Source organism: Psammomys obesus, unplaced genomic scaffold (genome assembly GCF_907164565.1).
Source record: "Psammomys obesus unplaced genomic scaffold, mPsaObe1.curated_primary_1811, whole genome shotgun sequence".
Taxonomy (NCBI): Eukaryota; Metazoa; Chordata; class Mammalia; order Rodentia; family Muridae; genus Psammomys; species Psammomys obesus.
Genome location: NW_026587216.1, coordinates 52,389,548 through 52,416,756, shown reverse-complemented (window position 1 = coordinate 52,416,756; position 27,209 = coordinate 52,389,548). Strand labels below are relative to the sequence as shown.

The window sequence follows — 27,209 nt, the reverse complement described above, 5'->3', positions numbered from 1 at the left end:
AGACATATGTAGCGGATGTGCAGCTTGGTCACCATGTGGGTCCCCTAACAATGGGAGCAGGGGCTGTCTCTGACTCTGTTGCCTGCCTCTGTAGCCCTTTACCCTAACTGGGAAGCCTGTCAGGCTTTAAGGGAAGAGGATGCACTTAGTCCTACTGCAAAAGGGTGGACTGGTACCCTTGGTGGGCTCCCCTTCTCTGAGAAGTAGAGGGGGTGGGGGAAGGGGTGTGTGTGGGTGGAACCGGGAGGAGAGGATGGACAGGGTTGGCATCAGACTATGAAGTAATTAAATTAAAAAATAGGTTTCCATATGGCCTTTCCAAATATTCTTAGTATTATTAGTTACCTCTCCCCAAGCCCTTCCTCCACCCTACCCTTTCTGCTTTCTGGTTGAATTTAAGGCCATTTTCACAGAAAGACATACACAGCTGGGTAATGTAACCTGACCAAGAACCCACGGCCAGAGAGCTCACAAGCTCCAGGTGTGAACTTGCTGCTCGTCTCTTGTTATGGACATGGTATCAAGCTGCACTCTAAATTCATATCTCTATAACACATATGAGTGTGGCTCTCAGAGCTCAGCAGTGGGGGGGCAGTGGAAGGCGGTTGGCCTACAACTGGCCAAAGCACAGAGAGTGCCAGTGAAGAGCTCAGACACAAATGCAGCATCTATATCATACACCACGCCAAGGCTCAAGAGCCATCTCTCAAGAGGAGTGGAAAGACCATGAGAGCCAGAAGTCAGGGAGGTCCAGAGAGGGGCCAGGACTGCTAAACTCACAGACGCTGTGGCTGCCTGCACATGACCTGAGGACCGATCCAGCCAGTGCTCCAGCTTGGACAGTGGAGGGACGCCGGAGCCCCCACCCCTAATGGAGGAGCAATTGGCAATGGATGGCTTCTGGGGAAGGAGTCTGTTTCTCTTATGAATGCAGCCCTTATAGGCTGACCCTTCTCCAATGGTGTGGTCCCAGACCCATGAGTACATGGGAAGCTCAAACTAGACCTGGTGGGTTATTTTAACAGAAAAAAATGAAGTTGGGGCACAGTGAGGTAGGGGTGGGGTGAATCTTGGAATTTTTAGGGCGAGGGGTAGGGGATGAATATAATCAAAACACATTGCACACATATGAAAATCTCAAAAAAATAACAAAATACTATATTTTAAAAATAAAACCAAAGTATGCCTAACCTGAAGAAATACTATGCCATCCTTCATCAAATATAGTCTTTTCATAAAGTTAACTAACACTGTCTTGAATTCTTGAAATCCAAAGACAAGGTTAGAGTTAGATAAACTGTCAATGAAGAATGTTTTCAACCCTTCTTAAACTCAGTCTAAAACTGAGAGTTCTAAACTCAGTCTAAAACTGTCTTATTCATAACCACCTTCAAACTTCAACGGCTCAGGTTGCCACTCAGTGTTTATATGGTACTTCTGGTAATGTGAACTTCACTTCACGTATGGAAATAAGGCACAATTCCCCTTTCATACTGCAAATAAGGTGTTCTCTGCCGTGAGCGTGGCATGTCACAAAGATTTGACCCTAAATTAATAACTTCTTGAGAAAGCAGGTGATGATTGAAAATGGAATGCCTCTGATCCCCTGCTTCTGCCTCCCACGTGCTGGAGCTGTGTATGCCATCATGCCTGTCTATTTTGAAATTATTAATGTAGTAGCTCATCATTCTCAATTATTAGATGTTATGCATTACTTGAAAATAATGTTATGAATAAGAAAAACATAAACAGAAAATGAAAAAATTGAAACAGCACTCAACCCCACTAGAATAAATTTTTTAATAAAAAAGTAAATGTTAATTTCTGTTCAGCAAATATTCCAAGTTTTTTGTTTAAAATTAAAATACTAACGGAAATGCAATTTAACAGTAATTCAGAATGATGCATCAACTGCCTTAAAAATATCCTCCAGGACTTTCTTTTCTGACAAAGACAAACTGTGGCAATGCAACCCTCCTGCAAATACACGACCATGGAAAACGGGCGACTGCCGAGAACTTCCTTGAAGATATCGAAGAGCTGACTGAGCAAAGGAACTCGAGAAACCAAGATTTCAGATATTAAAGACAGGAAAAGGTAAGATGGCGACTCTGTGGGCATTCACACTTCTTCCCTGTGCTTAAGCCAGTTCCAGAATGTCAGCTCAGACATCTCGAGACAGCCCAGCCGAGAAACTGAAAGCTTGGGAAGTAGCAGCTGACAGGCTCCCTCGCAGCTGAGCAGCGGTGAAGGTGAGTAAAAAAAGGCAGCTGGGCAGCTGGGAAGCAGCAGAACAGCCCAGGCTGAGAGAGGCATCCTGGCTCCTGAGAGCATGTGGGTGAGGGCCTGGGGAAGACTAATCAAAGCTAATTTTAAGACACAAACCAAACGTCAAAACAGTCGCTATGCTATAAAGACGTCCATTGTGGTCAGAAGGCACTGCGAATGGAAAGGCAGCTCCTGCCTTGGAGAGACCAAGGATTTGCCAGGGGGTTGGCTCTGCTCCACTCCCAGGAGCCCAAGTGTTGAAGGCACAGCCTGTGGCCCAGCTGGAAAATAGCAGAAGTTTTGGGAGGCAGAACTAATGAAAAGAAGTTAGGGTACCCTATGTGCCCTTGAAGAGGATTCTGGGATCCAGCACCTTCTTGCTCTTTCGTTTCCTGTGAAGTGAATAGTGCTGCTCTCCCACGTCCTCTCACCTACATGTCATACCACAGCCTCCAAAACAGTAAGCCTAAACCATGGACCAAAATAAAACTTCCCTACCATATAGGCTGACTGGCTCATGTATTTTGTCATAGTGACAGAAAGCTAACATATGACTCATAAAAATGTGTGTGTGTGAGAGAGACGGGCGTGGGGATTAATTTACAAGAAAAACACAAGTAACCAAGTTTAAAGATAAGCAAATGAATTAACACTAAAACATCCAATACACAAAAACAAGAATCCATTACATATAGAAATGTGTTGTCTCTCACCAACCAGCAGTGAAATACAAATAACAATAGCAGGAACCCAAAACGGCTAAAGCTTAAAAAGTAACCGCAAAACAAAATACTGTTCAATCTTTCTACCTGGTCTTGACTTAATTTTGGTAGATGGAATCTATCAAGAAAATTGTCCATTTCTCTTAGATTTTCAAATTTTGTGGCATATAGGCTTTTGTAGTCCAGTCCGACCTAATGATTGTTTGGATTTCCTCATTGTCTGTAGTTATGTCCCCTTTTCATTTCTGATTTTGCTAATTTTGGATAGTTTCTCTCTGCCTTTTAGTTAGTTTGGCTAAGGGTTTGTCTATCTTGTTAATTTTCTCAAAGAACCAGCTCTTGGTTTCATTGATTCTTTGAATTGTTTTATTTGTTTCTAATTTATTGATTTCAGCCCTGAGTTTGATTATTTCCAGCCGTCTGCTCCTCTTGGGTGTTTCTGCTTCTTTTTTTTTCCCCCCTAGGGCTTTCAGTTGTGCCACTAAGTACTGCTTTCATTGTGTCCCATAAATTTGTGTATGTTGTGCCTTCATTTTCATTGAATTCTAGGAAGTCTTTAATTTCTTTATTTCATCCTTAACACAGCTGTCATTGAGAAGTAAGTTGTTAAGTTTCCATATGCATGTCGACTTTTTGTAAGTGATCTTCACCAACCCAACATCTGACAGAGGGCTGATATCTGGAATATATAAAGAACTAAAGAAGTTAAAAGGCAATAATCCAAGTAACCCAATTAAAAAATGGGGTATGGAGCTAAACAGAGAATTCTCTGCAGAAGAATATAAAATGGCAGAGAAACACATAAGGAGATGTTCAACATCCCTAGCCATCAGAGAGATGCAAATCAAAACAACCTGAGATTTCACCTTACACCTACCAGAATGGCTAAGATCAAAAACTCAAGAGATAACGCATGCTGGAGAGGCTGTGGAGAAAGGGGAACCCTCCTCCATTGCTGGTGGAAATGTCAACTAGTACAACCACTATGGAAATCTATCTGGCGCTTTCTCAGACAATTAGGAATACCTCAAGACCCAGCCATACCACTCCTAGGCATATACCCAAAGATGTTCAAGTACATAACAAGGACATTTGCTCAACCATGTTTGTAGCAGCCTTATTCGTAATAGCCAGAACCTGAAAACAACCCAGATGTCCATCAGTGAAGGAATGGATACAGAAATTGTGGTACTTTTACACAATGGAATACTACTCAGCAATTAAAAACAAGGAAATCATTAATTTTGCAGGCAAATGGTGGGACCTAGAAAAAATCATCCTGAGTGAGATGATCATCCCAGAAGCAGAAAGACACACATGGTATATCCTCACTTATATAGACCTATAAGATAGGATAAACATACTAAAATATGTACACCTAAAGAAGATAAACAAGAAAGAGGTCCAGGGGTAAGATGATCAATCCTCATCTAGAAAGACAAAGGGAATGGACATTGGAAATAGGAGAAAACAAGTAACAGGACAGTAGCCTACCACAGAAGGCACCTGAAAGACTCTATCTAGCAGTGTATCAAAGCAGATGGTGAGACCCATAACTAAGCCTTCAGCAGAGTGTAGGGAATTATATAAGGAAGGAGGAATTAGTATATCTTAGAGGGGACAGGGAGCCCCACAAGGTCCAAATATATCTGAGCACAGGGGTCTTCTATGAGACTGTTTCTCCAACCAAGGACCATGCATGGATATAACCTACAACCCCTGCTCAGACATAGCCCATGATAGCTCAGTATCCAAGTGGGTTCCCTAGTAAGGGGGACAGAAATTGTTTCTGACATGAACTCATGAGCTTCCCCACCCCCTCAGGGAGGAGCAGCTTTTCTAGGCCACAGATAAGGACATTGCAACCATCTTGAAGACACCTTGAAGATAAGCTAGGGCCAGTTGGAAGGAGAGGAGGACACTCCTTCTCAGTGGACTCGGAAGGAGGTAGGGAGGAGATGAGGGAGGGAGAGGAGAATTGGGAGGGAAAGAGGGAGTGGGCTACAGCTGGGATACAAGTGAATGTATAAAATTATTTAAAAATAAAAAAATATTAATATAAAAAAGAAAATAACGTATGTATTATTTTAAAAAATACTGTTTTCAGGATGTAATACAGATGGGCCCTCCATGCACTGTTGTTGGGAGTGGAAATTGCTGTGCTTTGCCATTTAATAAAAACATGCCATCTTGTCATCTCTGCCGTGCAGGGACCCCATGAAGTGCTGGCTGAATAGAAATGCTCTCATCCTTCTATTAAGTGGCACAAGGGTTGTCCTAGTAGCACTATTTCAAATAACCAGATATCAGAAAAGCAAGTATCTATAAGCAGCAGAATTAATAATAACAATCTATTCATATAATGAAGCACTAAACCTCCACAAAAATGACCAAACTACTCACTCCAACACCTAGATGAATCTAACAAAAGCAACTGAACAGAAGGCACAGACACAGAAATCCACTGTATTGCATAGCAAAGGCAGTGTCAGCGATGGCACTGGTAGCTGTTAGGTGGCTCCTCCAGGACAGGGAAGGGGCTTCCAGGATGTTGGGAATCCTGAGATGCCATAACATTGCTCAGTCTTTGTGGTGGTTGTACATATGGATTCCTTTCTCAGCTTTTACTGTCCTTTTTCACTTTGTCCTTTATGGCTTTTGTATCTTTCTGGATATATATAAAGATATAGATATATATAAAGATATAGATATATAAAGATATAGATATAGATCTATATATATATACATATAAAGATATATATTTGTATATTTATAAAACATACTGGTAATCTAAGTCAGCAGAGGGTAAAGGCAACATGGTGAGTTTGAGGTCAAGCTGAGTGACAGAATGAGACTCTCAGAGACACCAGGGCTTGGACATGCAACTCATTGGGAAAGTGTCTACCTTCCACATGCAAGAGCCTGGATTCCAGACTCAGTAAATGCCAATAAATGAAAATATTAAAAGTTTCAGAATTTTAACTTCTCAGAAGTAACCTTTAAAATTTAATATAATTAAAATATCTGTAGAAAAAAGTTTGAGACCTTGGATCAAGGAATTCATACCTTTGAACAAACAATTGTTCATTAAAGAAAAAATTTGATAAATTTGACCTCATCAAAATTCTACATTTTTGCATTTTAGGAGACAGTAAGATAATGAAAGTTCAGCTAACAGACTGAACATATTTTCAAACCACATATCCAACAGACTTGTACTCAAATCTTACAAAGAACACTTGCATCTTAGTTAAAATTTCTATTGCTGTAACAAAATACCATGACCTAAAAGTTAGTTGACAGGGAACAGGTTTGTTGGCTTGCACTTCCATACAACTGAAGGAAGCCAGAACAGGAACTCAAACAGGGTAGAAATCTGGAGCTACAAAGCAGGAGCTGATACAGAGGCCACGGAGGACTGCTTCTTTCTGGCTTTCTCCCCATGGCTTGTTCAGCCTGCTTCCTTATAAGAACCCAGGACCCCAGACCCGAGGACAGCACCACCCATAATGAGCTGTCCCCGATCAATCACTAGTTAAGAAGATGCCTTACAACTTACAAAAAGTCCCACTGCCTTAGAGGAGATGAAGCTTGGCATTGTAAAGAGAGTCTATGAGAGGCTATTAGTGAAAGTCCATTTACAACAAGCGACCTAGCAGTTTTGGAGAAGCCAGTTTCACGAGATGACCACCAAGAACATCAACAACAGTGCAGTGGAGCCAGCTGGAGCCTAGAAGACAGTCTGTGTGTGCTGCAGAGGGTGGAGCTGAGAAAATGACCCAAGCTCTTCAGAGGAGCCCAGAAGGTTGTGAATCCCAGATGTTGCATAGTGAGTTATTTAAATGGCTGAAGTTTGGTTTTCCTTTATTCAAATTGTAACTGTGCCAGGGTTCTTTCCTCTTGAGGTAAGAAAGTATTTAATCTATTTTTGAATATATAGGATCCCATAGAGACTTTAAACTTGAGAGAGAGATTGACTTTGGAATTTTACAGAGACTGGATATTTTAAAGAGACAGCTTCTCTGCATGACCCTTTTAGTCGTGGGCCTTCAACTGCCACTGAGCTTGCACCTTCATTAATGGCCTCTCACAGTGCCTATCCTCACTGCTCTCCAGGACCCCTTCGTGCCATCAAACCAGTACCACCTGGGTGACTCTCACCGAGTTCTGCTGCCAGTGTGAGGTGTCACCTTGACCTCGTCTGGTCAGGTCTGTGACAGCAATACTCCACAATCCTGGTGCCAACTTGTCTTAGTTAGGGTTTCTATTGCTATGACAAAACAGCAAGACCAAAAGCAAGTTGGGAAGGAAGGGTTTATTTGGCTTATACTTCCACAGAGTAGTCTATCACTGAAGGAAGCCAGAACGGGACCTCAAACAGAGTTGGAACCCCAGGCAAGAACTGACGCAAAGCCATGAAGGGGTTGCTCAACCTGCTTCTTTATAAGAACCCAAGACCATACACCCAGCCTGCAATCCATAATCACTAATTAAAAAAATACCTTACAGCCAGATCTTACTGAGCCATTTTCTCAATTGCGGTTCCCTCCTTTCAGATAACTGTAGTTTGTGTCAAGTTGGCACAGACTAGTCAACACAACTTGTAACCAAGCAGTACCAAACAGCAGAACCAAAAATTAATGAAAAACGTTACTAGACAGTATAAGAATAATAGACAAATGGCTCTCCAGTTCAGGGACACGTTAGCCATCACTGCAGTTAGGAGCATGCCTGTTAATACTACACCCACCAGGATGACTACAGTTAATCAGTGAGCCCGATAAATGTAGAAGGCGACCTGGAGAAAGAGTAACCCAGGCACAGCTGTTAACCACGGAAGACGAGGGAACTGCTTTGGAAAACAACTGATCAGTTTCCCAAAAGTAAAGCAAAACACAAAACTATCCTACAGCCCAGAAATTCCACTCCTAGGCATTCAGCCAAGAGGAAAATCCATACAAAGATTTACCCAGGCGTGGTTAGTTGCATTTTCCTAAGAACCCTAAACTGGAAATAACCTAAAGGTCCATCAGTTGATGAACGAATAAACAACAGGCATGACAGTACATCTACACAATAGAAACTGTTAACAACAAAAAGAAATAAAGTACACACATATCCTATGTTATACACAAAATCAAAAATACTCTAAGCAAAGAAACTCAGCCACAAGAAACCACATCACACAATTCTGTTTGTTTGAATGTTCACATAGGCTTCCAAACTGCACTGTGATTTTGACACCACACCTGTTTTTTATTCTCTAACCTCTTTTATGGAAAAAATAGCAACTCTCAGTAATTTCTTTTCCAGATAAAAAGCCAGGTAGACCAACTATCCCTCCATCCCACCTCACTACCTTGGACGAGGTGTAATAGAAACTACACAGCATGTACTCTAAAGATCTTCACATAATAAATGAAGCTCTTTTTTCCTTTTAATTGCTTCAAAAAGCCTCAACAGTCCCTACTAGATTTTCTAGAAGCATCCTACCACAAAGATGCCTAGTTGTTATCTAGATCCCCACACGAGACTGTGAGATAACTTACTTGTTTTTCATAATAACACGTTATGTTTCTAACTGATTATTCCTGAAAGCTCAAATCAAGTCAACAAATGTGTCTCAGGCATCAGTTGTGTTTAGGCACTGCACTGGGAGGTTTACACCGATACATGACATGCTACATTCTGAAACCAAACAGGGCTGCGGAGGTGGTGCAGCTGTGAAGTACCCATGGCACAAGCATGGGAACCTCAGTTCATACCCCACCACCTACAACAAAGCCAATAAAGGGGTGCACTCTGTAACCCCAGCGCTGCGAATGCAAGGCAGATGCATACAACTGGAGTTTGCAGCTCAGCCAGCCCGGCTACATCGATGAGCTCTGGGTGCCCTGAAAGACCCTGCCTCAAATATTAAGTTGGAGAAGAATCGAGGAAGGCACTGGGCGTCGACCTCTGCCTCTGTGCACATACAAATACACTCATCCACATGCATTCACTTGTACACAAACCTGCATGAACATATACACACAGAGAAAGAGAAAGCAAACAGACAGGGACATATTACACACACCTTGCTGTCTTTTTCCTACTCTAAGCCCAGAAAATGCCTCTGAGGTAGTTCAAGCATAACCTCTGGACAATGCAGACGCTTGGATATACTCCCAACTTCACCATCCCACCTCACCCTAGTCACCCAGGCACATCTTCTGATGTGGTATAGTGGAAACTTCCTAGCAGGCCCTCTGAGGACGTCCACATCATTGTAGCAGGGAGCTATAAAGGTAAAGCGAAAAGAGAAGCTCAGATCTAAAGATCGCACTGCTCTTTGTATGTCACTGCGGAGCGGGGCTGGAGACCAGTGCAGGCACACCAAGGGAAGTGGCAGGTCACTGCCACTTCTCAAAATAACTTCTCAAGTCACTGCCATTTCTCAAAATAACTCCAGCAGGCACAAGAAGACTCTAAAACATCTAAGGTCATACTTAAAATACTTGAAGCTCAAAACTTTACGAAAGACGACTTCAGCTTTAGTACTCAAAGCAGTAATGAGACAAAGACACAAATGCCCAAAATGCCATTATATGACAATTAAAATGACCCTTACTTGCTCACTGCGCCCTGATACCCAATCTGTGCTATAGCCCTTTAACACTCAATTTTCAATTTATTTACTTCATTAAGACACCTTCCTCCCCTTGCCTGCTCCCTCCTTCCCTTCCTTCTCTCTATATGGAATGTATAGATTGTCATCTATCCAAAAGGTTTACAATCATTTGGGAACATTTTAGAATTCGGAATATTTTGAAATCTGCAATATGAAATATTCTGCAACTCAAAACTTTTGAGCATGACTGGGTTTGAAAATATTTGGATTTCAGAGCATTTGGGACATTAGAGTTTTAGACTGTGGCTTCCAATTTGTTCATCTCTGAGTCTGAGAAGGAACAAAACAGATATAATGAAACAGTTCTGAGCTTACAAAACTTGAAAGTCTAGTGAGGAAACTCACAAGAAACACCCAATAATCTCTGGGCTACACCATGCTTCATTGCTGCAAAGGGCAGGATGCCTCATGGGTGCAAAATGAGGAAACATAACCTATCATGTACAGGTGTCCTAACATTATTATGACATTAGCTAAAGTTCATCATTGCAGGAAAAATTCACATACTGAACCGAGAGCTATGTTTTAATTTCAAAGGTATATGGATTAGATATTATTTTTTGGTGGGGAGGGGAAGGAATAGAAAAGAGAGGGGTCACAGAGAATAAGAAAAAAGAAAGAAAGAAAATAATGACCACAAGCAAGAGCATTTCACTATACTTAGATAAAATTTTATAAAACAAATACGGATCCTGACCAGAAATTCTTTTTAAGTTTGCTAAAACTGAACTGTTAACAAATAATTTTGTAGAAAGTTTCAAAATGCCCTTTATCAATCTTCATTCAGAAAGACAAATGGGATGGACATCGGAAGAGAGAGAAAACAGGGAACAGGACAGGAGCCTACTATAGAGGGACTCTGAAGGACTCTGCCCTGCAGACTATCAAAGCAGATGATGAGACTCATAGCCAAACTTTGGGCAGAGTGCAGGGAATCTTATGAAAGAAGGGGGAGATAGAAAGACCTGGAGGGGACAGGAGCTTCACAGGGATAGCAACAGAACAAAAAAAAAAAAATCTGGGCATAGGGGTCTTTTCTGGGACTGATACTCCAACCAATAACTATGCATGGAGATAACCTAGAACGCCTGCTCAGATGTAGCCCATGGCAACCCAGTCTTCAAGTGTGTTACCTAGTAATGGGAACAAGGACTGTCTCTGACATAAACTGGCTCTTTGATCACCTCCCCATGAGGGGGGAGCAACCTTACCAGGCTAGAGAAGAAAACAATGCAGCCAGTCCTGATGAGTCCTGATAGGCTAGGGTTAGTTGGAAGGGGAGGAGGATCTCCTGTTTCAGTGGACTTGGAAAGGGGCATGGGAGGAGATGAGAAAGGGTGGGTGGGATTGAGAGGGGACAAGGGAGGGGGCTACAGCTGGGATACAAAGTGAATAAACTGTAATTAAAAAATACATAACTTTTTACTGCCCTTTACCAAGAGCAGTAACACCACGTACAGGGTGCCTGGCAGAAGGCAACGTCTTCATAGCAGAGGTCATTATCTCCCAGGTACTCCTAATGGGAAGACTAGATTTGCTTTTCTTTTATTATGTTGTTTATTTACTTTATAGTCCAATCCCAGCTTCTCCTCCCTTCTCTTCTCCCAGGCCCTCCCTTTCCATCCCCTTCTCCCCTCCCTTTCTCCCCTGACACAGGAAGGCCTCCCACTGATATCAACCCACCTTGTTATCTCAAGTTGCATTAGGACTCAGAGCATCTTCTTCTCCCAAGGCTGGACAAGGCAGCCGGTTAGGAAGAAGGGGTCCAGAGGCAGGTACCAAAGTCAGGGATGGCCCCTGCTCCAGTTTGTTAGGGGTCCCATGAAGATCACTTTTGTTAACAAATAATCTTAAATACAAGAATATTTCATGTCTCTTAGAATTTCACTAGCTGAAAGGTTCTCTATACTAAATTCTGTCATAAGGCCAAACTCATCTATAAAATTATCTCCTCCACGAATACATTTCTACTACTTTTAAACTTTGCAATTTGATAAAGATTACTGTGCACAAAGTAACCCAGAAAGACTGGTCTTATATAGAGGCCACAATGACTTAGAGAGTCACTGTAAATGCAAAGGATTCCATATGCCCAACATAAACCCTGCTCAGTGCCAAGAAAAATATCTTAGCAAAGAAAAAAACTGTCAAAAGAAAATCTGAAATATTCATTTTTAACTTAGAAAAAAATCAGGCAGGACAGCGAGATGAACCAGCAGGTGGCAAGAGGCACTAAATACCTAGAGCTGTCATGACCTCCACAGGTGCGTGCACATAAAATAAAATTCGTTTAAAGCTTTAAATAAAGTTAAAACATTTAATAAATAAATAAAGCTGAAGTCTAGACACCAAAGAAATACATCTCACCACGCATCACAAAACTCTCAAGAGAAAAAGGTCTGAGGGAGGCTGGACTTGCCCCTCCCTGAGGTTCCCACCAGTAGAGACATAAACAGTGTTGCCCTTCAGTAAGGTTCCTGCTGCCCTCAGACAAAAGAGCCAGCAGCTGCTGGGCAACTTCACAAAGTGCTGAGGCAACTATGTGAGACTGAAGACCCAGAGCCCACAGGGGATTCACTGGCCTGTGACAAGTGCACACACAAACGACCAGAACTGAGCTTCCTGAATCCCTTCTTAACAAAAGAGGAAAGCAAAGGCAATCAATATCACGATGAATGCCACTGCACCAGCTGGACTTTGGCCAGCTTCATTACGTCTTACTCAGGCCCTCTCCATGGGATTCTTCTAGCAGAGTGACTGCGAGAATATGGACGCTGCGACCCTGAACCCGCCATCTTCTGCGAGCAGGCAAGGCCTCGTGTGGAGGGCCTGGGACACCAACCAGCCACAAAAACTTCAGCCTACTCTGCAGTTTGTCCTGCCTTCAGAGAATGCTGGGACCAGAGCCCAGCAGACCACAGTGACCAGAGAGACTTCATCCATCAACTGATGGGAGCAGATGCAGAGTCCCACAGGCGAAACATTAGGTAGAGCTCGGAAGTCTTGTGGAAGAGAGGAAGGATAGGAGGAACAAGAGTGGTCAGGGACAAACCAAGGGAACAAGGCCCACAGAATCAACTGCCTGGGATTCATGGGGACCCCCAGAGATCAAGGAGGCTGAGTAGCTGGTGTTCTTCCAGGTATCCTAACAGCAAGAGTGGGGGACTGTCTCTGACTGTTTTGCTTGCTTGTAAGACCCTGTTCCTCCTACTGGGTTGCCTTGTCCAGCCTTGATATATGCATGTGCCTGGTCTTATTGTAGCTTGTTGTACCATAATTTGGTTGATATCCCTGGGAGGTTTGCTCTTTTCTGAGGGGAGGCAGGGAAGAGTGAATCTGGGGGAGTGGAGCAGGGAGTTGGAGAAAAGACTGCAGGAGGGAAGGAATGAAATGTAATATATGAGGGAAGATTTAAAAAAAAAAAGATTCCAGTATTCTGCCCAAAGTTTGGCTGAGTCTCAGGATCTTCTTCGATACCCTGGTAGGTAGGGTCTTTCAGAGGCTCCCTGTGGAAGGCTCCTGTCCTGTTCCTTGTCTCCTCCTACTTCTAATGTCTATCCTGTTTGCCCTTCTGAATGATGATTAAACTGGGCAGAGTGCTAGAATCCTTATGGAAGAAGAGGGAGATAGAAAGACCTGGAGGGGACAGGAACTTCACAAGGAGAACAACAGAGCCAAAAATACCTCAGCCCAGGGGTCCTGCAGAGACCAATACTCCAACTAAGGACCATGCATGGAGAGGACCTAGACCTCCTGTTTAAAGGAAGCCCATTTGCTCCTCATTTTCCAAGTGGGTACCCTAGTAAGGGGTACAGAGGCTGTCTCTGACATGAACTCAGTAGCCAGCTCTTTAATCACCTCCCTCTGGGGAGTGCAGCCTTGCCAGGCCACAGAGGAAGATGATGCAGCCAGGCTTGATGAGACCTAATAAGCTAGGGTCAGATAGAAGGGGAGGAGGCCCTCTCTTATGAGGGGATTAGGGAAAGGGCATAGGGGGAAATGAGGCAGGGTGGGTGGGACTGGGAGAAGATGAGGGAGGGGGCTATAGTGGGGATACAAAGTGAATAAACTGTAATAAATAAATATGTAAATAAATTAAATTTAAAAAAAAAGAGCACCACAGAGTAAAAGCTCAGCTCTCATTACTCAGTGATGGCTACTCATTCTAATCACTGATGAATAGAATAATGACTGAAAGGGGAATCAGGCCAATTGCCCATCTCATATTATCTTTAAAGACTCAGTTTTGTTATTTTTAAGTTATGTATATCTTTATAGAGATATGTGTACATGAATGCAGGTGTCCACATAGGCCGCAGGCATTGGCTCCCCCTGGAGTCGGAATAACAAATGGCTGTGAGCCTCCTGACAGGAGCCAAACTTGAGTCCTCTGCTAAAGTAGCATGTGATCTCAAGCTGGGCCACCTCTCCAGCTCTTGTTTCACAGTATTAACCATCTCCATTTCACCGCTGTGCTTGCTATTATTGCCATTTCATTGTAAATACACACTGGGTAACACAAAGGCTGAGGTCTTTGTCCTCTTTCTAATGTCTATTCACACCCAAAGTGGTACTCACATTGTATTGTAGGTAGTGCTGGATTGTGTAGGGTGAAAGGGAAACTTAAGTGTGCTCACTTAGTCCATTTTGGCCTGACAGGACAGAACTGAAAACCTAAGATCGGTCACTTATGAAGAGAATTTATTTAGGTCACAGTTATGGGAGTGATTAAAAGACTGTCATGTCAAGTGGCCCTCATGTGTGGCATCTCATTGTACAAGAGAAAAGAGAGAGAGAGGGACACAAAAACCAGCTGCAAAAGGCCAAAGGAGCTAGAGAGAGCCAGCAGTAAGAGCACTGGCTCTTCTCCCAGAGGACTCCAAACACATGGTGGCTCACGACTGTCTATAACCCCAGCAGCACAGATTCAGTACTATCTTCTGGCCTCCAAAGACACTGGACACATGGTGATCAGGTACAGGTGCAGGTAAAACCTCTAAGCATGTAAAATAAAACAAATAATTAAAAAAAAAAAACAAACTCTGAGAGGGGCAAAATCACATTTATGGAAAAACCACTGCTTATTTCCTTTGCATGTGTATGTGCATATACGGGTATTCACATGCGTGGAGGTGCATGTGAGTGTAGGAGCACATTCATGTGCGTGTTCATGTGCAGACAAGCTCACCTCAGGTCAGGCAGGTCTACGGTGCAGCCTGGCACTGTCCGCTGCAGCTGCACGGGCTAGCCAGCTTCCCCCAGGGACCCCGTGGTGATCCAAACTCCATCCTTCCACCTGAACAGCATGCTTTGTCCACTGAGCCCCCTCCAAAGCCCCATAATAAACAAATTGTTGGAGTATACACTACTTCCATAACAAGAACATCAGTCCACCCATGAGAACATCACAACCTAACCTCAAAAATTCTACTTCTCAACACCACGGCATTTGGCATTAAAGCTCCAACATAAGAAGATTCACCTTTCTGAGACATGACATACTCAAACATGGCAATAAGGATAAGATGAAAATAAAATGACAAAGAAATATTTCTGAAAATGTTTACCAGGGTACAATAATTTGAAATAAGCACCGAGTAATCCCTTCTCAAAACTGAACTACCCTGGGTCATCCCAGTGTTCTGTGATTAACTTCTAAGGACCGAAATGAGGCAATACAGACCAGTTTCAACTTTCCTCACAACCATTGCTAAAGCAAAACACAAAAATCATAAGCAATAGTTAGCTAACCCTGAGTGCCTGTGCCTTTCAAACTGGTAGATGAAGCTAAATAGTTTTTTTTAAAGGTTCAGCATTTGAACCTAAAAACAATGAAATATAAAACTAAATGTTAAAGGGCTGTAAATAAAATTACGTTTCAGTGAAGGGCCAGGTCCAGGTTCCTACACAGAAATTTCGACAGTTATCAATTAAAAAAAAAATGACAAAAAACAAAATTGAAGCTAAAAGGAAAGGGAAAGGAACTGCTGTGTCTTCCTACTTTAGTACATTAATATAAGTATGGCTTCATTTTCCTGGTTTTTAAAACAGGTTCTTATTACGTAACCTAGGCTCTCTTCAAAAGTAGGTAGCCTACCTAGGATAGCTTTGAACTCACAATCCTTCTGCCTGAGTCTCCTAGTGCTGGGTTTACAGACATGTACCGTCTTTTCTACCTAAGCTTTTTTACTTTCAAAAGCAAAGCCCTATGCTGGTGGTTGTGGCTTGCTTATTAACCCGAACAACAAAGATATTTAATCTTATATGTGTCGCTTTACCGCAGAAGCAAAATAGTGCCTTCAGTATAATCAAATTTAAATGACCTGAGTTGCAATCACAAGATTCTGTTTTCCACATGACTTTAACAACAACCAGAGACATTAAAGAATCATATTTCCTTAAAGCTTATAAAGAAATAAAAGCCTCACCATGTTACAAGAGATAGAAAAGAATACTGCAGGTCTTCATCCTGCTACAAAACAGGAGAAGCAAAACAATCTTTCTAAGTGATCTGTACCCATAAACAGTCCTGAAAAGGGAAAGAAAAATCCTCCAGGAACAATCTGGTTCAACAATCTGGTCCATCCCAGACAAGGATGGCACCCAAGCTGGTCGGGAAGCCAGCGTGTCTCCATTGCAGGAGCTCATCTGCTACTGGGGAGAGAACTACTTCCAGATAACAGTCGGGCAGAGTAACCCCACAGAACATCAAATCAATGAGAGCAGTAAGAGCAGAAGGAAGTCGTATGCTTGTCCTGGTTAACTTTACCTGTCATCTAAACAAAGCCTGGGGTCATCTGAGAGGAAAGCTATATCCTTGTGGGAATGTCTCCAGGGGTTGTCTTGCTAATTAGTGTGGGATGTCGCAGCCTACTGTGGGCAGCTCTGTCCCTAGGCAGGTGGCCCTGGATATATAAAAACTAGCTGAGCATCAGCAGAGACAGGGCAACAAGCTGGCCTCCTGAGTCTGCTCCGAGCTCCTGTCCGAGTCCCTTCCCTGACTCTTTCAGTGATGGACTGTGACCCAGAAGATAAGCAAATGAATCCTTTCCTTCCTTACCCTGATTGCTCTTAGTCAGAGTATTTCATCACAGCAACAGAAAGGAAGAAAAAACAGAAACCTACAAAGACTCCAGGTACAGAATTTTTAGACAAGGAACACACTAAACATTAAGGGATTAATATTAAGCAGATCTGGGAAAGTACCAAAAATAATGTTGAAATTAAATATGCATGATATTAAAGTGAAGGAATAAAATGGCTTATTACTGAAATGAATTAACTATACCTTAGAATGGACACTTTCCTGAAAGCCAGGAAGAGACATGTGTGAGTGAAAAGTAAATTAGAAGTATAAGAGATGAGACAATGAGAACTATAAAAGGTCTAATAAACATGCAACTGGAGTGTAAGATTATCATAAATAATATTTATAGGATAAGTGGAAGTTTTCAGAATTACCAAAAATTCTAATATTTAAATGAAGTCAATCTGATGCCTAACAGGATAATGGTTGTTCATTAACTCCCACTCAGAAACAACAGATTGAAATTCATAACACACATGTGCACAGGTACACACACGCACCCACACAGGCGATTATCACTGTGGAGAGAACGTCTTTAAAAGGTCTTAGGAGGGCAGAGTGAATGGAATCTTATGTAAGAAGTGGGAAATAGTAAGAGCTGGAGGGGACAGGAACTCCACAAGGAGAGCAACAGAACAAGATAATTTGAACACAGGGGTCTTCCCAGAGACTCATACTCCAACCAAGTACCATGCATGGAGATAATCTAGAACCCCTGCACAGATGTAGCCCATGGCAATTCAGTGTCCAAGTGGGTTCCATAGTAATGGGAAGAGGGACTGCCTCTGACATAAACTGATTGACCTGCTCCTTGATCACCTCCCCCTGAGGGGGGAGCAGCCTTACCAGGACACAGAAGAAGACAATGCAGCCACTCCTGATGTGATCTGATAGACTAAGATCAGAAGGAAGGAGAGGAGGACCTCCCCTATCAGTGGACTTGGGGAGGGGCATGCATGAAGAAAGGGGAAGGAGGGTGGGATCAGGAGGGGAGGAGGAAGGGGCTTATGGGGGGATACAAAATGAATAAAGTGTAATTAATAATAATAATAATAATAATAATAATAATAAATAAAATAAAATAAAAAATACAAAAAAAAGAACCAGTGAAAATAGAGTAACTTATAGGACTGTTTTGTCCAACTGCTGAACAAGCAAGAATTTTACAATCTTGTTGGATATCTACTGATTAAAAAGTATTTCCCTGCATAGTCAAAAATAAATAAATAAATAAATAAATAAATAAATAAATAAATAAATAAATAAATAAATGCATGCTGGGTTAGGATGCTCAGGAAAAAAAAAAAAAGGTCTTAGGAAAACCCAGTTTCCCTGACAAAAGAGGCAGCACAGGCTTAGGGGCTTAATTCTCCACGGCAATAATAAAATGTAGAGGACGATGGAATTATATTTTGTGATGTGCTGCAAGTAATTATCTGTCAAAAAGAAATTTAATACCCAGAGGATCTCTCTTCAAGAAAGAAGGTAATTAAAATTATTATTATAAACAAATTCTCCCCACATACTCACTCAGCAAAGGAAAAGTAAGGATATTTTTCAGACAAAAAAAAAAATCTCCAAACAGAAGGCCTGATACACAAGGAAGGTGAGAAAGGACATTCATAATATTAACAAGAAATAAACTGGGGTGGGTTGCGTACATTGCTCTTAGGAATAAGTCATCTTCCTTATTAGGAAGATTAGGTCTCCTAGAACATGCAGCGTAAGCAGCTTAAACAATAAAAGCATTCCTCACAGCTCTGGAAGCTAAAGTCCAAGATGAAAGTGGCATCAGGACAGTTCCTTCCTAACGGGTAAAGTCCTCATGAGTCCCTCAGCAATGCACTTTCATGAGGCCTCACTCCTCAACACGCAGGGGGTTGTGGGAGATTCGGCAAACATCTCTGTCTGATTTTCCCAGATGGCCTCACCCTTACAAGTCCATGAACAAGAATTACCTCATTTAGAAGCATAATCTCCAAATGCTGGGACTTAGACCTTCCATATGTACATTCGGAGTATACAATTCAATTCTACAATAGAGGAAAAAGATACTATGATACACATGAATACAGATGACTCTTCATAATAAAAGTATCTGGCTCCTCACTGAAAGAACACAGAGCATCCAACCAGTACCTTAAGCTCATTTAGTAAACAAAATACTAAAAATGAAAGAGGGGTCAGTCTAGCCAAAAGACAATAAGCAAGGAAAGAAGATGCAGAGATGGCAAGGAAATAACTTATGACTATAGATCATAACTGAATCTAATATAACAATATTCACTCAAAACACAAAGAAGTAAGTTCTCCAGTGAAAAGCAGATTCAGCTATATCACATTAACAAGAGACACATCCAAAAACATAACGACACACGGCCATCTTCACTTGCAGAAGGAATGGCATAGAAAATCAAATACAATCTATATGGAACAATGTATCGTCATTAATGTCAGAGGAAAAAGATTTTATGTCAAATAGCAATGTCAGATGTAAAGTTATTATAAAGGACAAAAAGGTTTAATTTATCACAAATGCACCTAATAAAAGTCCTCATAAAAGCAAAGCATTAATTATCCAAATGAAATTGATAAATCCATTATTAAAATATCAGTAGTTGAATGATTAAGCAGAAAACAAAAACATTACTAAACATAAAGAGTTAAACAAAGCAATTAGAAACAAAAGGATTATTTCTAAAGGAAGACCTGCTGTAGCCCACAGTGCTAAAAAGTATCAAAGAACTGGCGCTACAGAAAAATTTGTCTGAGCAGGTCTCAAACAGAAACCAAGCAGAACAGAAATATATATTCAGAACTTCCAGTCTTAAGAACTTCAATCAAAATAATAATGATAGATAGATACATAGATAGATAGATAGATAGATAGATAGATAGATAGATAGATAGATAGCTGGAAAGATACCTCAGTAGTTAAGAGCACTGGTTGATCAGCTAGAGGACTCAGGTTCAATTCCTAGCACCCAAATGGCATATGATAACCATCTATGTCCCAAGGAATCTGTTGTCCTCTTCTTGCCTCCACAGGTACTGCACACACATGGCACACAGACACAGCAGGCAAGACACCCATACACATAACTAATTAGTTGGTTAATTAAAAGAAACCATAGAAAATACTTAGAGTTACAAGATTTTTTTAAATATTGATAAAGAGTTAAAATAGTGATTTGAAGAGACTCTGTATATAGTCTTTGAATAAAGCAAGAGCAAGGCACACAACCTAAAAGATCAGAATAGAGTGAAATAAACCCAAAAGCCATTGAAGAAATAAGCACATTACAGAGATAGCAAAGCTGTAAGTTCAGAGAAATTATATACTACAATATTTTAAAAGGAAGAAAGAGAAGCATAGATTAGCAGCAATCTAATGGAAAATGATGAGAGGTACCACGGAAAGCCAGAAACTTATTTTATAATATATGGAACATTTGTGTCTCTCTTTTAAAACACAATAATAATGACAAATACTTTTTATTAAAGTAATTAAATTGTAAAATTCATACAAAAACACACAAGAATAAACTTTAGTGCAGATGACACTGATGAATCCCAAAATCATAGAAGTGAGAAAATGTACAACAGACACTCATAAATGTAGTTAAAATAGCATAAAATCCCCAAGTAAACAAAAGTAAGAACTGATCTATTTTTGGATGAAGCAGCAGCAACATTGGTTTTAAGATGATATTCTGCACTTTCCCATAAATGCGGAGTCACCTCATAGGAAAAAAAATGTGCCTGTTCAATCTGTGCATGCCTAGTACATCCATGCCAACATACAAAGACACTGCTGTGGCTTAGATGTGAAGTGCTCCCCGCAACATTCAAGTGTTACAGGTTGGTCATCAGCTAGCCAGTGTGGATCTGATCATTCAGAGGCGAGTGGGTCTTAAGAGCTGTTCCCTAATGCAGAAATTGTGGTACATCTACACAATGGAATATTACTCAGCAATTAAAAATAAGGAAATCATGAACTTTGCAGGTAAATGGTGGGAACTGGAAAGGATCATCCTGAGTGATGTATCCCATAAGCAGAAAGACACACACGGAACATACTCACTCATATAGACATGTAATATAGGATAAACCTACTAAAATCTGTACATCTAAAGAAACTAATCAAGAGGGAAGACCCTGATTAAAACACTCAATCCCCATCCCGAAAGGCAAAGAGGATGGACATCAGAAGAAGAAAACAGGAAACAAGTTAGAAACCTGCCACAGAGGGCCTCTGAAAGGTTCTGCCCTGCAGACTATCAAAGCAGATGCTGAGACTTGTGGCCAACTGTTGGGCAGAGTGCATGGAATCTTATGAAAGAAGTGGGAAATAGTAAGATCTGGAGTGGACAGGAACTCCACAAGGAGAGCAACAGAACAAGAAAATTTGAACACAGGGGTCTTCCCAGAGACTCATACTCCAACCAAGTACCATGCATGGAGATAATCTAGAACCCCTGCACAGATGTAGCCCATGGCAATTCAGTGTCCAAGTGGGTTCCATAGTAATGGGAACAGGGACTGCCTCTGACATAAACTGGTTGGCCTTCTCTTTGACCACTTCCCCCGAGGGGGAAGCAGACTTACCAGGCCACAGAAGATGACAATGCAGCCACTTCTGATGAGATCTGATAGACTAAGATCAGAAGGAAGGAGAGGAGGACCTCCCCTATCAGTGGATTTGGGGAAGGGCATGCCTGAAGAAGGGGGAAGGAAGGTAGAATTAGGAGGGGAGGAGGAGGGGATTGGGGGGGATACAAAGTGAATAAAGTGTAATTAATAAAAGTTAAAGAGAGAGAGAGAGAGAGCTGTTCCCTAATCAACGGAAAAACCCGCTGATGCAGTCACAGCTTCAAGACTTTACAGCGGGAAGGGGGAGATGCTGAAAGCTCTGAGGATGAGGCCTAGTTTGAAGAAGTAGGTCACTGGGATGATGTCCTTGGGGACTGTATCTTTTTGCTGGTCTCTCCCTGCCTCTCTCTTAGTTTCCTGACTTCCCTGAGGTGAACAGCCATTTCCATATGCTCATTACACCATGAGATTCCCCTCACTTTAGGCCTAAAGCAACAGAGACAGGTCAACTTGGACTAGAACTCCTGAAGCCATGAGCAAAATAAACTCTTCCCACATTAGGCCATTTTTATTAGGTCTGTGTCCCAGGAACAAAATAGAAACTAACCCAAACACAGTTCTTTGTGATAGTAAAGAGAGAAATGATATTCAACTAAGTAAAAAAAAAAAAAAAAAAAAAAAAAAAATGAAGAAGAAGAAAGAAAGAAAGAAAATTTGCAAGTGCAAAGTCAGTAAAACACCAGCTTGGAAGAAAATAGTGAACTAAGCTTGACTTTAGACAAAGATATGTACACCTGTTCCATGGTGGAAAAAAAAACTGGGCCAGAAATAAGAGAGAGGAAGAGAGAGAGGGGCAGGAAAGGGAGGACGAGAAAAAAAGAAAGCCAGAGAGAAACAGAGAGAGACAGAGGGAAGAGCATGCTTAACTTCCACAACTGATGCTAAATGCTAAAAACAAAGACTGGACATGGGAATCACAGCCATGTACTTCTTAGAGTCATGTCATGTGTTCTTTTCCTATCGATGCCCATTTTGTGTCTCTTGTTCTGTTGCCAAAATAACCACATCTTAAAAACAATCAGCATGACACGTATCTTGTTTCAAAGATGATTTCTGGCTAAGAAATAGTATATTATATCACTGACAGAGGGAAGAAAAATCAGTGTAAGGATATGGATTAAATATAGAGCCACATGCGCAGACAAAGCTCAGAGCTAAGTTCTGTGCATTTAAACCTTAGACATTTATTATCAAAGTTAAGAGTACAACAGCTGGTGTCATAGGTAAGAAAAAAAAATCTTTAAGTTTTAAACACGACTAGAAAATAAGCAATATTCACTTAATCTCAAGCACTTATGTATGTCTCAATGTGGGTGGACCAGAGGACTAGGATGGGTAGAGTAAAGGAGACTGAAATTGAAAGAGAAAAAACATTCTCACCACAGCACTGTAAACTGCTGTATTTCCTTAAATGGAAATAGCATTTACAGCTGTAACTGAACACTAATGGATGGTCTGGGATTGAGGCTAAATCTCTGAACATCTGGGGTTATAATGTTTAGATAAAATGTTAATAAGAACAGTCTTGAAATTCTAACTTGGGTCTACTATCTGAAGAAAAGGAAAACCTATAGAAAAAAAGGAAAGGCACGTGGGCGGGTCACCAGATTTTACACTGGGAATAATAAAGTACCTTCAGGTCAGGGTCCTTATTTGTAGCCCTCCAAAACCCTCTGCAGTTGGATATTACTCAACATAAATAGCCTCAGAAGAGTACAAAAATTGAGCTATAAAAAGATATTCCTTGCCCTACAGTAGCAGAGGAGGAGGAAGGGAGGGGAGGAGGTGATGGGTGAAGCTGGGATGGTGACAGAGAGACAGCAGCACCTGTCTGCTATCATGACACGTGTGCACTAAATCACTGTGCATCCACAGAAACCAGCCTTCGACACACACAGCTCTGTACATCACTTCATGACGTGGAAAGTGGCTACAAAGCAATGCATAAAGGTAGAAACTAAAATATTTTCCACATATATATGAAACATACAATAAAATGCTAACATAATTATCTCTGGATATCATTCTCTTTTTGCTAATCTGGATAGATTTTCTATAAACACGTGTCATTTCTATGATGAGAAAAACTATTATAGCGTGAGGATGTAAATACACATAAAATAAAGAAATAGAAGGAAGACACTATCGACAGTATTTCAGCTTTAAGTGGGGGCAACATTACTCAAATTACATAAAACGAGAAAATCTGAGATCGAACGCTCGTAATACACCATGAACAACTGGACGACAACGCAATGATGGTGAGCAAGTATTAAGAGGTAATGAGCTGAAAAACTCAGGAATGGACTCTTGCAAGTGTTAGACACTGGACTCTTAGATTGTTTAACGGAGCAAGCAGAATGTTTTCCTTGATACCTGGATGAGAAGGCAACAAGATAAAACAATGGAAAGAATGAATTGTATTGTAGACATCCAGGCAAACATTTCCCTCTGGAAGGCACCAGTAGCCTTTATACCTACATCCTTCCAGGACCACCAGAGAGCAAAGAACATGCAGGAGACACCTTAGCCTGGACACAGAACAAGGTATCCAACAAACAACTCAATTGTTTCTTAGGTAATTTCCAGTCAAAATCATAATTCTCATCCAAATTTCAGGCAATTTAAAATGCCTATTAATGTTCTTTCTCTAAAATCTCCTAGGCTTTCTTTTTCTTTAAGAATGTAGGGCAAGATGGGGGTGTCTCCCTTTGAGAGTAGCCACTACAACGCAGATTGATATCTGTCTGTCTGTCTGTCTGTCTGTTCTGCACCAAGCCCTTCAAAGCGGATTCCTCCCAGGGCTTTCATGATACAGACTGAGCTCACCTGGTCAGATGAAAAAAGCTAACCAAGAAGCTTTGGTCGAAAATCCCCAAACAGCAAGTCAGACACATGACAAAAATGATAAGGGTTACAACTGGAAATTAACCTAAGAATCATAGAGGTCACGTGATTGATACAGGATCTGGCGAGGTACCTTCTAAATCTCAATGGGGCCTAGAAGGGTATAATCTGTTTTACATTATCTGTCAAAGGAAATGCCGAAAACAAAAATTTTCAACAGATGACCGTAATTGCAAATACACCTATTTCTGCCCAAACCTGCAAACTATATTAAAATCCCACCTAAATGCTCCTGACATTTGCAATGACCATGAATGAGCTCTCCAGTGTACTGGAGTATCATTCTGTAGATTTCTAAACCTCCTGCCATACAAACGAAAATGCACACTTGCCAGTTTTGTCCATATCTATTGGTGTAGAGGCAAAAGGCACTTTGCCCTGTGTGCCATGCTCAAAGACAGAAGCAGCTTCTTTCCAACTTGAGAAACCATTTTTTTACAAGTGTGGCCTGCTGCCTCAAGCCAGCTAAAACATGCTGGGCTGCCCACAATGCAAATTATGTGGAATGTTCTTCATGTTTTGTGGTTGCAAGAGCACTGATTTTGTGCATTATCCAGTTCAAATTAAAGACACATCTGACCTTAAGCCGAAACTTCCCAAGGAATTCAAACTAACTGACCAAGATGCTCTCTGTTTCAAAAGGCTGTAAACTAGTTCCCAAGCTTCAAAAGGCGTTTCCTACTTGAGCATTTCAAATGTGATTTTAAAAAAAGCTAAGAGACATGATGTGCAAACTGAGGAACTTCTAATGTATTTTAAGAGAACTCTAAGAACTTACGCTAATCTTGGTTGTCAAAAGCAGGGAGAGGGGAGGTTATGATGAACACCACTTGGAACATTTCTAGCAAAAGCAAATGCGAACATATTTCCCAAACACCCAGCAAAAATAAAACCACTTGAATGGGTTATTGGTTCCATCACTAGTGTTCATGCAGATGCTGAAAGTCTGCGGAAAGCGCTGAATGTTCCAAAGAAGGAAGATCTTGTCATCCCTAACAGTGACCGCAGCACTGCATGATTACTAGTTAACCTCAGTGGACCATTCTCAAACACCAAACCCCATCAACATTACGGTGTTTAAAGGGGAACAAAGAACCTCCCCTAGGTTTGCTACTTTCTATACTCTAAACTTAGGAAAGAATCACCAGAGATCATTTCTTACGTGCTGAAAAACTAAAACAAAGTTTTACCTGGAGATTCACGTACTAATGGTAATTTTTTGAAGCTGAGAAGTGCCTGATTCAATCACCCAGTGGTGAGACTGCTTTGACAGATAAATGTGTGTTTAAGATTACTGGTGGATGGCAGGCCAGCCCAAGCTTTTAAGAGTTCACAGGTTTGTCAGAAAGCAGTGTTCTTAAACTAAAATGTGCAAAGATAAAAGCCCCAACAAGAACTATTTTTAGTTTCTAACTCGTTTAGGTCTGCTGTTCTTTGTGAACATGTATCCCTGTGTCCCTGAATGGTTTCCCTGTGACAGGAGTCAGAGAAACAGATGACAGGTACATGCTTGTGCGACATCATTGCAAAACCCACATAAATCCATATGCATGCAGACGTGAACCGAGAAAGGGCTCAAAAGAATCTGCATAAAACATGTGTCTCGCGTCAAATAGACCTGTACAGTCTCGAAGTGGTCACACTCAGCAGCACAATTCTAGGCACTCTAGGAACCACCTTTACAACATCAGATTCTTACCAACTTGCCTGGAGTCCAAGCAACTGAGGGGACAGCTGCGCCCAGAGTCAGAGCTTTAAGTATATGACTTCTGAGGAAATTGTTCTCCAAGAATGTCGACTGAGAATTACAAGAAAATGCTTAAACTAGTGTTTTAATCTTAAATTCTGGTATATACAACAGCAAGGCGACAAAATTATATTTCAAGACAAAAATCAATGTTCCAGTTTTTTACAGTATTAGTGGCTCTTTCTGTTATTTCATAACTTCGATGTAAAGACAAGACACTTCCTCAACTATCTTGACTATTTGCGCAGCAGGTATCTTTCCTCCACAAAACTACATATGAAGTTTACGCCTAAGAACTTACTTTAAACACTTCAGGATCTGAGGCCTCGAGTTTGATTCTTATTGTTCAAAGTGAACTAGATGATACAATCAAGTCTGTCAATAAAACGTGGGCTATGGAATTCGGTGCAACACAGCACAGAACACTTTATCAGTACTTTTGAGTTCCAGCTGACATCAGATGACCACTCTAACTGGAGAGCACAGAACACGGGAACCGAGGGTAGAGAGGCCAGCAAGGTGAGCATGTGGGGCGTCCTTCACATACGGGACACGGCACGTGGAGAAAGACCGTCCCTGCTGTATGAACTTTCTATCACATTTTCCCAAATGATTACTTACCTCCTGCATGGATGGGTAAAACTCCCTGAAACAAAGTCCTATTATGCAATAAACTAGATTTTATCACTTTTAGAAATATTATTTCTAAAATCCTTAAGAAGTTGGAGCATGCTTAGTCCAAGACATGAAGAAGCAAACTCGCCAATAAACAAAGACAATCTTGTTTTAGAAGGCTACCGCTAAACCTCACCCTACCTCTCCGGGGAAAAGTGCATCCAGACGCGAAAGCCCTTATTTCCTAAGTATTTCAGACTGTCCAAACAGTCCATCAAAGACTAACCGATCACTTTGAAAACTGGACCAGCCCTGGGAGCGATGTCTCACCACCACCCACCACCCGGGCGAACACGCCGAGTCTCAGCCGGGAGTGGAGAGCCGGTGGCGGGAAAGTTCCCGGGGATCCCAGCCCTCGGCGGGGCTCTGCTCGCCCCGGCCCCCGCCGGAGCGCCGGGGATCCGGAGGCCCGTGCGCCGCGGGGCGCGGGAGGCCGGGGAAGCCGCGGCCCCGCCGGGGGCCCCGCCGGGAGCCTCGCCC

General features: G+C 41.6%; 1 protein-coding gene across 1 annotated transcript in view; it reads right to left on the bottom strand.

Annotated features, from left to right (window-relative positions):
- Gpr63 (G protein-coupled receptor 63) overlaps positions 1 to 27,209 on the bottom strand; it is a 44,233-nt gene that overhangs the window by 16,444 nt on the left and 580 nt on the right. The window lies entirely within an intron of this gene.